Consider the following 12,348-nt stretch of genomic DNA (forward strand, 5'->3'; position numbering starts at 1 on the left):
AAGGCAGAGGCATCATTGACTAACGCTTGATCCTATAGAACTGGGCTGAAAAATATTCAACCAACAATGTGGCATTACTTTATGTTGCTGGCAACATTTGATTCTGTATCCAGGATCAAACTATGGGAGAAGCTGGAATCCTCATCAATTGATTGTGGACTTTTCTACTTAATCTGAGTTCTGTGCACTAAAATAACTCGTAAGGTCAGATGCAATATGCAAAAGGAGATCAAACAGGGATGCATTCCTCCCTCTCCCCACCCCACCCCTTTTAAACTTTTATACCAATAGTACTGTGAGATGCCTGAACATTTCAAATGTTCATCCCCCCCCCCCACCCACCCACGCTATGGGATCACAGCATAGCTCTGCTGCTTTATGCAGACAATGCTGTAGTTATTTCCAGAACACCTATAAATTTTAAAAGAGCTCTAGAGCACTGACCCGATACTGCAAAAATGATCGTCTGGAAATAAAGTATCAGAAAAACAAGATTAGGCCTCTGCCAAAAGGCCAACACTCCCATCATGGAGCATTAATGGTGACAGGATAGAGCAAGTAAACTGCTTCAAGTGCTTAGGAATACAATGGTGAATATGTCCTTGGACAAAGATCTGTCAATATAAATTTTACCACTCCAGGCTTTTTCAGGCTAGGATACCAGCCCAGTTTTTCTTTGGGACTTTGGTTGGCCTTCCAGGTTTTCGGTTTGCCACCTTGAAGGGGGCATAATCATAATTTATCAGAGCAACTCTCCAGATAACTCAGTGTGTCTCAAAATTAGGTATGATAAAAGTTGAGAAAAGTGTGTTTTGCTGTCACAAATCTTGGGTTAAAGCTTAACTTTTATCCTCAAGGCCTAGTGCCATTAATTCTTCAGGACAATTTTCAGCCTATCCAGATTGAGTTTGCTGTATCTAAATGTCTCCATCCCGGGCTTCTGTCCCTCCTTAACTTGTTACAATATATGGACAGGTGAAAAAAACCCAGAATCAAAGAATAGAAGATACCGAGTGTTAGGCAGACCTATGGAAAGTCCTAACCTTCCTGTCAGGAGTAAAGAAGAAATTATGCTAGACTTCTTTCTTATTTGAACCAAAAAGATGCTCTGATTCAAACATGATTGAACAAAGTATGTAACCAGTGAAAAGAAGTTTAATGGTCAATGGTTGTTAGTACTAGGCTTGTAACAAGATATTTTTATTTCCACAGATTGCCTGTCAAGCTATAATGTTTTGGGAAAGTACAAGAGAATAATTTAAAGAGCTGAAAAAGGAGCTGAAAAAAGGGACAATGGTAAATATTTAAAAAATAATCAGAAGGTAGTGTAGATTTATCTTTACTTGCTTTCAAAGATAGACTAGTACAAAAATATTTGTCTGCAAACTAGCTGCAATTTGCTTTTCCTTCTTGTGATCATTCTTAATTTTCCTTGTATGCTTTCCTGATTTCTCTAAAAATTCTAAATATTTTTTTTAAATGATTTTTTTTCTTTATTCAGGATTTTTCTATATGCATATTTGTAACATTTTTTTCTGATTTTCATTAGCCTATGAATTTGAAATATTATAAGTAATTCTGTATACAGAAATATTTATATAACCTTGGCACATGCTTTATGTGACTTTCTCTAATATGCATGTTATTGTGTATGGATTTTGAGCTAAAAACTATAACGCAAAACTCTTCCAATTAACATAAAGTAGTTTAAAAAATATGTACTTGACTAAAAATTTCCCATCTCTGTTTCTAAATGCCATGATTGTAGATTAATTTATTTTCTCCTGCATTCAACCAAAAAAAAAATAGAGAGAGAAAGAGAGGGAGGGAGGGAGGGAGGGAGAGACTGGCACAAAGTCACCCAGCTGACTAAAGGTCTCCCACGTTCTAGCCTGGTGTCTTAACTACTACATCAAACTGGCATTCTAAGAATAAAATATCTATTTAAAAAATCCTTGGCTATCTAGAGTCAGCATATCAATCATGGCCAAGTACACAAACATTTTGACCAAAGCTTCACAGCCTTTCTTGAAAAAATGAAAGAATTAAACGTACATGTTTGTGTATTTAAAAATGGTCCCACTCTTTTGTTTTAAATGTTATATTACCTCCATTGTGTTCAAAATTCTCATTAAATTTTGGAGTACCAACCGGTAGCTATGGAGCTGGTCCATTTAGAATTTAAATGGGGGCACTAGATGCATTTGTCAGTCCACAAACATTTTAAAACTAGTTTTCATTTCTTACTTATTTTTGATAGGAAACACATGCTTCATTGTGCATATTTCTTCAGTAGTTCAACCCCAAATCAGCCTTGCCTAGCAATAGTGGCCTCTTTCCAAAATCATCACATGAATGATAGAAATTGTGGAAAATGTGACAAAAAATAATTAACTCTAAGATATTAAAAGTCTTAAAAAATGAAAGGTGGTATAGGTTAATATGTATATTTTTGAATTGCACATTTTAGGGGTATAACTGGCCAGCATTACCATACTTGTGTTAATGATAGTGTCATGCATGTAAACACAGTTGTGTATTGCATTCTTCTAACCAGACATTTTCAAGAGCAGTCTGTTTTATGTTGCCAAGGGTTTTTTTTTTCCACTTGTGTCAGAAGCACCGAGGCATGCTTCTGGTTGAAAGGATTAGCTGGTGACATCACTACTGCCTGGGGGACATTCAGTTGGGGGCTCTTTTCATGTCCCTGGCAGGAGCTGGAGCGAAGGATGGGAGCTCAACCCTGCCCCATGCAGCACCCGACTCTCAAACGTGGCCTTCCAATCTTCAACCTAGCATCCTAACCACATGAGCCACCGTGCTCCTCTTGTTCCCAAGTTATCAGTCATAGTAAAAATATAATGTGCAATGTAATGTGGATTTTCCATCCTGCTTTACTAATTTTCTAATCCTGTGAAAATCTAAATAATTGTTTCTTCGCTTTCACAGAGAAAAAGCTGAAAAAATTGCATGTATGCTCTTATAAGATTTCTGTCATAGGTTGTATGTTCTTAACCTTATGAAAAGCAATGTTACTCTTTTCACCCACAATTATAGTTGTTTATCAGTGCAGTTCAGTCAGTTTTTCTTAAAATTTCCTTTTCAGCTTCCTGTCTTTTGACATTAAAAATAAGCCAAATGTGCTAAAAGTCTTGAAAGCTGACTACATATCCCATGCTGTGATTTTTGGCTTCCTGCATATGGTAGTATAGTACCACAAGCTGTGAATTCATGAAAGAATAGAATTACTTTTGACTTCTCACCAAATTTAATAGCAATATCTCAAACATCTGTGTCCAAAGGTCTTGGCCATACCAAATCTGCAGCTGTTCAGTGGAAATCTGCTGAAATAATAAAATGGTGAGAAATACAATATCAGAACCAAGATTCCTAATCACTTTTCTCAAGCAACTGTAAGAGTGGAACTTTAAATGAATCATTTCTTCATATGTTCCTGATGTAACATGACATTTGTCAGAAAGATTAACACTGAAACTCTGTATATGTTGATCATAACCTTTTCACAGTTATTTTTTGAGGTAATACTTGTAAAAATGTGACACAGGTTCATCTGGAGAAACCTGGTTTTCTGTATATCATTAGAAAATTAGTTCAGCATATCTAGTAGTTAAAAACTATACATGAGACATAGGAAAGTGCTATCAATACTGTCAGTACAGAGTTTGAAAAAGAATTGCACATCTTACTTTGTGGACAGTCTGAAGTGAGATGCTGAAACCTGTGGTAATCAGAATAATGTTTTGTGATGAATTGCTGACAACTGTAAAAAGTTTCTGTTAGGACTTGGCCACAATGAGTCTGTTATAGGAACAGTTAAAGGTATATAGTTCAATTTTTTTTAAAAAAAAAACAACTATACCACAATATCAGATTAGAGTTTAGAGAGCTGGTGCTGCTGACAGATTGACAAACCTAACAAATTTCATCTGATTAAGACATTTTATTAGGATCTGTTGATATTTTAAGCACATGAGTTACAAGTAAACTAGCTACTATTTTATATTTCCCTGATTTCTAGTTTGTAATGAGCTTTTATAACTAGGTGAACTGTTGCTGGTATTTCTTGAGTTAATTGCAGTGAACAACTTCAGTTATGAAATTGCTATGCTTTCTAATTTTTGCACAGTTAAAATAAATGATAAGGTGAAATAATGCATGTTAATCAATTCTCTTGCTGTGAATCATTATAATTATCGGGCTATAATGCAAAAGGAACCACTTAAAAATGTAGATGTTGCACTATTTTATTCAAAGATGCTTTGCTTTCTGTTCACACATAATCCTATTTCCTTCCTCCACACTGTTATCAAATATCAAAATATAGTCCATTCTTGAAATGGGGCAGTAACCCAAAAATAATAACAATTTTTTTAAATATTTGGGTACCTAACAGAGCAAGCTTAAGTTTAGGTTGGAGTGCTCTGACATGTACAATTACACTGCTGGCCTGCATAACAAAAATAAGGACAAAGAGACATTTGTCCTTTCCATGTTCTATGAAATTGTTTCTTTGTGTGCTTTTGGACAAAGCTACTCTCTGGTGCAAGGAGTGAGAAGGGACAGAGAGCAAACAGCTGATGTACATTCCAACTCAGTTCACAGACACAGTAGCCAATCAGAGGGAACTTTGGATCCATTAGACCAGTGTTTCTCAATATCAGCACCTTTAAGATATGTGGATTTCAAGTCCCCAGGCAGCCTGCTGTCTGAGGAATTCTGGGAGTTTAAACTTGTTCATATATTTTAAACTTGCTGAGATGGAGAAACTGCATTAGATTCTAAGCTACTTTAACCAGACCTGCCCCTAGGCACATGTCTGGAAGCTTTCTGGCGACTGGAATTTCCTGACCTTAGAAAAAAGGAAAAAGGAACTGATATCAGGTTTCTTCCTCCAAGGATAGGTTTTTTTTTTCCTGACCACAAAGACAGACACCAATGTATATAATTGTCCGTGGGATGCCACCCTATATTGGGACCATACTTCTTTTGCTCATCATATATGCTTCTTGTTCTTTAATGCAAACTTTATTAAGGTAAATTTACATTTTTGACATCCTGTGTTGTCATGTTTGAGTAGAATCTAAGCCATGCATTACTCCAAGAAGTGTTTCAAGATGTCTTTGTGTCCTGGTCATTATGAGACTTAATAATATAGCATTTCTTCAAATCATTCCAAATTAATAATTGTATTACTTCTGATTTTCATTTTAACCCCTTCCAGATACTTCACAAAAATGAGGAGGAGCTTCTACCAACAGATGTACGGCTGTAACTAATGAAACATTGTTTAGAAACTTCATAACAGGTACACTGGAAGCTTTGCAAGCACAGGTTTATTACACTTATGGAGTCAAGTGGATGTCATATGTATCAGTCCCAATTTCTGTTTTGATGAGATTTATGTTTTTTTTAATTTTACTGTGTTATAAGTTGCCTATAGTTGTGCTAAAACATGATTAATCCAGCAGATAGGCTGATTTCAGTATGAGTGTCCTAAAAAGCTGTTTCTTAGTTTTGCTGAAATCAATTGGATTTAATTTTGGCTAGAACAAATTATCCTCATCTAATGTGCAGAGTATATTAAATAAAATGTCTAGATACTGATAGAGATTTATGACATCATCATTATTCTGCTTTGATTATGTAACATTAGCAAACATTTATTATAATCAAAACATATTTAAATAAACTAATAGTATTCATTTTGACCTTCAGCCTTCGATGTAAAGATTGTTTCCTTCTAATTAATAGGCTTAAATATGCCACTTGGCATAACTGTTAAATATTCTGTACCATACAGCATTCCTGTTTCCAATTTAGGTCATACTATGAGGATGATGAAAAGAATCGAAGATGGAAGATGAGATGCTCTAATTCACATATACGCCCTCTGGAAGGGCTGGCAAAGGCAACCACTTAAATTAAGCTCAGGTCATCAGACAAGATATTTAATCTATTCCTAAGACAGACAACTTCTATAGCTGAAATCCCTATGGCCTTTAAAGCAACACAATGAACTACTTTGTCGTGTACTCCTGTCAAATCATGTTAGGTTGCTTGATTTTTAGAAGTGATATTTCATGTACTCTTATGAGCAAATTGCTCAGAGCAAAGAAAAGTGTTTTGGTTTATTTATGACCTACTAACCTTAAGTAAAGAAAAAGAAGTTTCAGCCACTGTGAATGTTCTCAGAAGCCTAGAGATACGAAATGTACATAAAATAAATCTGGCATTTGTAGCACAGACTAGCAAAAGGCACACATGGCCAATCCACAGGGTTTCTTTAAAAAAGAAGATGGAAACCAGATGATGAAAGCAGAAGGGACGAAAGTCACTCTTAACCAATAAATAATATAAAATGCAGACTATAGAACTGAAAGTTTAAAAGCAAGTAAAGATTTTCAGATTGTATTCAAGGTGAGAAATAAACAGAAGAATGGATGGTAATACTGAGCTTTCAAGTATGTTGTTAGTAAAAAGAAATTGAAACGAAAAGCAGCCAGCTCTATAGGAAATACAATATCAAGAACGACAACTAAGGAACTCATTGTCTGATTAATATCATGGAATTAAAATAATAAACTAACTGGGAAAGGGAGAAACTAGAGGAAGAAGAAAATAAAAATAAATATAGAAAGAAAGAGTATAATAGCAATAGCACTTAGACTTCTATATCAGTCTATAGTGCTTTACAGCACTTTACAAATGTTAGCAGTTTACAAATGTCTATAGTGATAACTATGAATTGGGATCTATTCATGTGGCTCTTGGTGAATACATACAAGATACATTTTAAATCCTACACATAAAAATAAAAGTTTTGTCTGTTTCTTTAGCTGATTAACGTAGTCTTGGTAGTAGTATTCAGAGCAAGGGAGGAAAAAATAATGATCAGGAACTCTCCCTAATCTCTTAGGGAAGGCTATACTATTTTGTTTCATTTCGGATAAGGAACAAAAATAACCTATTTTTCATTGGACACTTTAAAGAAAATGAACAGGAAAAAGCAGGAAATAAAATATCACAAATTATTCAAAAACCAAGTATTTAAAAATGTAGTGCCGATGGGTTTTTAAAATGTTAGAAACTATTTGTAAAGTTTAAATACCTTGTATACAGTTACATCATTCTTAAACTGCTGACATAAGTAACTGAATTATACTTTGTAAGTTCAATCCATATTACTAAGAATCTGTTTTGATTTACATAGCTCATAAAATTGAAATATTAATTCTATACAAAGATAAACTCAAATTTTGGATATGATACCAATATAATACATATATGGATGGTTTCCAGATTGAATTTAAATCTGTATCAAATTTACAATTATTTTAGACATCAAAGCATACTCCCAGAAATCAACTAGAGATTCTTTCATTGAAGGGATCCAGTGAATTTTCCAGAAAGAGCAATGTAATGTCCTTGTAACAATTATATGTAAAAGCTAATTCAATATACCAAAAAAGAAAAATGTTTTGGTAAAATTTATTAAGTATTAATAGATTGAAATGGGAATTCAGTTGTTAATATTTGTTTCATTCTAGCTTAATCTTTTACAGAATTGTTGAGCTTTATGACATTGCTAAGTAGGAAAGAATTATTGTAAGGTGTCAAACACATTGCCTTCAAATTTACATCTGCCTTAGGCATAACTAACAGAATAGAATAACAGAGTTGGAAGGGACCTTGGAGGTCTTCTAGTCCAACCAGGGGTGGGATACGACAGAGTTAACTACTGGTTTGGTATTTACAAGCTTCCCTGCCCGCTGTGAGCTGCACGCCTGTTAATCGTCATTAGCACGCTGCATGCCAAGAAGCAGCCTTTGAAACAGCCCTCTTTTCTTGTTTTTTTAACTGCAGCTGTGCCTCGTTCAGGAAATAAAGATCAGGTAAGAGCCTGGGGGGGCGGGGGGGCAAAAACATCAGTAGACATAGAACCGGTTCTATGTCTGCTGCTCTTCAGAGCTACCGGTTCTACAGAGGTGGACAGAACCGGTAGAAACCCACCCCTGAGTCCAACCCATAGCTCAGGCAAGAAACCCTATACCAGTGATGGCTAACCTTTTCAGCTTGGTGTGTCGAAAATCGGGAAAAAGTGTAGCCTTCCTCGGGTCGTGTGTCACTTCAAGAAATATCAATAATTTGGTTTATGACGGACTGGGCTGGGGTGATCACACAGGGCTGTGAAACTCGTCTCCCTGGTCTCAGGACTGCAGGTGCAGGATGTGGAGATCGGAAGGCCACCTTACAGGGCTGTGAACCTCATGGATCTCCTTTCCTCCTGTAGCGTTCCTGAGGTAATGAAACTGACAAACCTCAGTTTATGGCGGTTAAAACTGGTTCTCTGCTGCAAAGATCTTGCGGCAGCGGTGACACCACGCCTCCACGCAACAAGCAGGGAGCAGGGATTGGAGCAGAGCACAGGCAGCCTCTAAATGTGCAGGTTTTCCCCACACCAACAGGTGTGTCAGTCAAAGTGCCTCGCCGTGTCATGAGTGACACGCATGTCATAGGTTAGCCATCACTGCCCTATACCATTTCAGGCAAATGTTTGTCCAATCTCTGCTTAAAAACTTGCAGTGTTGGAGCATTCACAAATTCCGGAGGTAAGTTATTTCACTGATTAATTGTTCTAACAAAAGTAATTTTTCCTTACTTCTAAGTTGCTGTCTCCTTGATTAGTTTCCATCCATTGCTTCTTGTATTGCCTTCAGGTGCTTTGAAGAATAGCTTGACTCCCACTTCTTTGTGGCAACCCCTGAGATATTGAGCACTGATATCATGTCACCTGTAGTCCTTCTTTTCATTGAACTAGACATACCCAATTCCAGCGACCATACTATATATGTTTTAGCCTCCAGTTCTCTATTAGGCAATAATAATACTGTCAAATATTTATTGCAAAAATGTATACAGAAGAATAAATGTACAAGTATTACAAGAGTTACATGTGTCAATTTGGAACCAGTATTGTGACAGTAATGTTGTTTTTTAGATCAAACAACTTATAATTTTGAGTTTACTTTTGATTTAGTTTATTTTAATAGAGAGACACGTTGCTCTGATGTAAAAAAATTTTCAGGGATTTATGGATATTTTTCTTTGTGTTTTTAAGTTACCAAGCAGGGAAAGTTTAGATTGTTCTCAGCATTATATATAGTGCAGCAGTGCTTTGTTGAGAATTCCTCAGTAGATGGATTTGATGAATAAATGTTATGTAAACAGTGATTTTTTAAAGCAGAATTAATCTACCAAATTGAAAATAATGTCATTTTCTTAATTTTGCTTCGCTTTAGACATTTAAGGATGGATACTTATGAAGTCTTTGGAGTTCTCCTTCTTTTGGTTGCTTCAGTGAACATTCAACGCTGTCGGTGAGTTTGGGATTAAAGTGAAAACCATCGACCGTTGATTGTACCCTCCAGCTAACCATCCTCCTCATTACTCAGAATTTCATTGAAGACAGCCATAAAGCAAACACCCAAGATGATTTGTTTGTGTTTTTCCTTGCAGAGTTTAACTTAGATCCACAAAAAAGGTCACAATCAACATTCATTGCTGTCGGTGGGTTTAACTTTGTGGACAAGCTCACTGAACAATGAATGCAACTGTGGCCCCACTTTTTACAATCCCAGCCAAGAATCCCAGCCATTGCTTTTGAATGTAGCACCTGAAGTGGATGTCTCTAACACAAAGCTTTGGATCAAGATACTGAGTTACTTTCCAGCTGTATGTTTAAAATATTTGTTTCTTTTTTTGTTTATCTGACAAAGTTGCTGAGTCAGGAAATGCAAAATACTATCTGTGGCATTTCATCATGATATAGCAAAAAAGTATGTTCTTTTCCTCTACTCATGGTTAGCTGGATTACAGATTTTCTAAACAAGAAAAGAAAACATGTCAAATTGAGGGATAAAATGAATGTATCCAACTTTGGTATCCTAGTAAGTCTTATAGACAAATGATTATTGCTAAAATCAACTTTTTGTTTTTGTTTCTTGCAAAAAGTCCAAAAGTGGTTTCCAAGAAGAAATAAATTTTGTTAAAATATTTTATTTAATCAAGACTGTCAATTTAGCCATCTCTATCAATTCCACCAGCTTCTACCATTCTTCCATTGAAGATATTTGTAAATCTTTCCACCTTCACCATATAAATGACTCCTTGTCATTATCATATATAAAAAACAAAATTCCATAAAATATTTTTAATTTGTTTGTCTGTCAAGCCCAAAAGAAAAGCTTCTGATTTCAATTATACATTGATTTTTAAAATCTGTATCAAAATATATACCTGATCCCAATATTTTCTATCTTTGTTACATGTCCAAAGATGAAAAAATATTCCCTCAGGTTGATTATATTTCTGACAAATAGTTGAAATTCTGTTATACAATTTTACAATTTAGCTGGTGTCATATGTCAACCATACATCATTTTATAAAAATTATCTTTAAGATTGTAATTCAATGTAAATCTCATCCTTTCATTCTCTCATTGGTCCAACTGTATATTATATCCCAATATACAGTATATCTTTAACTTGTACGACTAGTATTTCCATTTTTAGTAAAAGTTTGTACATCTCAACAATCATATGATCATCATTTGTACAGAGCTCTGCAACAAAGTCAGTTTTACCCTTTTCAAATTCATAATCCTTATTCAACTTAATTCTTTCTCTTAGCTGAATGTAAGGAAACAAATGGCACGTAAAACCTTCCAACTCCCAGTTTCCCCTTGTTTTAAGAATAACATTCATTGGGAAAATTTTTGCAAATCATATAACTTCACCATTTTCATTTAATTATCCTCCCACTCCGAAAAACACTAAAAACACACAACTATCAAGAGACAATTTTGCCTTACACCTATTCCAAATTCTCAATATGGCACATCTAATATGACTTTTGAAAGCTACATTCACTTTAAGTTTGTTGTACCACAGATAATCATGCCATTCAAATCTTAATGGTTTTCCAATATCCAAAACCCTCCTATTTGTTAAAGTCACTACTAAAGTCACCACTCTCTCACCCAAACTAAACAGTAAGTAAGTAAGTATATTTAATTCTCGGTTTCTAAAATAATTTAGAAATGCCTTTTTGACATTGCTTAAAAGTTGTAAATATAGTTATTGTCTGAATGAAAATATTTTTGTAAAGCATTCATTTTAATCACAGAAATTATTCCCAATGACAGTTATAATTTTTCACCATATCTTTTTTTACCTTTATTCCATAATTTAACATAGTTTTTTTGAAACAACATACAGTCCCTAGTACTATAAGAACCCCCCCCCAAGTATTTAACCCTTTTCATCAATTTAAACCCAGATTTCTTCAACAAAACATCTTGATATTGTGTAATTATACTTTTAACTTGTTTTCTGCTTATCTCTGAACCTGATCACATGCCAAAATCTTTCATTTTTTTTCTTTGAATGATACTGATTTTCAGAAGCCCCTTTCAATTAGGATTTTAGCCAGGATATAGTATTTAAGATGGCTTGAACATCTTGATGAACTAAGGTGATGAACATGGGATCTTAGGTGTGCATAGTGAATGTTCAGCTGTATGGTAAAGCCTTCTTTGGGACAGATGTACACAAATGAGTTCTGAAAAAACAGAAAGGAAAATATTTAGTACCTTGGAATTATGGAATCTCCATATTCCACTATGACAAAAGATTATTTAAATTCTGTTCTATAATTACATCCTTTTTGAAATTCACAGATCAACTTATATGTACTAGGCATCAAAAGTTTGCATCTGCATATTATTATTCTAATTTCTATTGAATATTTTTTTTCAATAATATAGATTCCTCATTTTCCAACAGCCAGTTTCTTTTTCATTAAACTATTGACAACAATATACCCTTGCGAAAAGACTTTTTTTCTTTAAAAAAAACCCATGAGATCTTTTTGTTCTTGTAAGATTCAAAGCAATACTTTCCAAGTGAATATAACAAATTAGCACACAAGATAGTTAATTTCAGAACATAACACATATGATTTTAATTACCACAAAAATAACCTACTATACACTCATGCAGTTGCAATTATTTTTAATTATGTCTTTTTTATCATAGTAAAGGAATCAAAGACAGGCACTGAGACATCTTAAGAAAAGGAATATTTGCATAGCTAAGTGAATGTTATCTAAGTGAATATCAGATTGAAATACTGATATTTGACAATAGTTCAATTTCTAGGAAAATTCTGGGCATAAAGATTGTTATGAATTTAAAAGTGTATTAAAAAGAATGTGTATTTTTTTCTTTATTCTGTTGTTTTATTTGACCAACTAAATATTTAAAACA

General features: G+C 34.4%; 1 long non-coding RNA gene across 4 annotated transcripts in view; it reads left to right on the forward strand.

Annotated features, from left to right (window-relative positions):
• Positions 1–7,915, forward strand: part of LOC113414739 (uncharacterized) — a 101,568-nt gene extending 93,653 nt beyond the window's left edge. For 2 of the 4 annotated variants that reach the window (XR_015748673.1, XR_015748676.1), the window contains 2 exons: positions 1,213–1,296; positions 5,243–5,625. This is a non-coding gene — a long non-coding RNA (uncharacterized LOC113414739). Of the gene's footprint in view, positions 1–1,212; positions 1,297–3,302; positions 3,361–5,242; positions 5,626–7,884 lie in introns of those variants that run through there. The other 2 variants (XR_015748678.1, XR_015748677.1) reach the window with 2 other exon arrangements.
• The last annotated feature ends 4,433 nt before the right edge of the window (positions 7,916–12,348 follow it).

The sequence above is a fragment of the Notechis scutatus genome, chromosome 3 (assembly GCF_049901735.1).
Source record: "Notechis scutatus isolate UNSWTSFEM ecotype Mainland chromosome 3, rNotScu1.2, whole genome shotgun sequence".
In the NCBI taxonomy this organism is placed as follows: Eukaryota; Metazoa; Chordata; class Lepidosauria; order Squamata; family Elapidae; genus Notechis; species Notechis scutatus.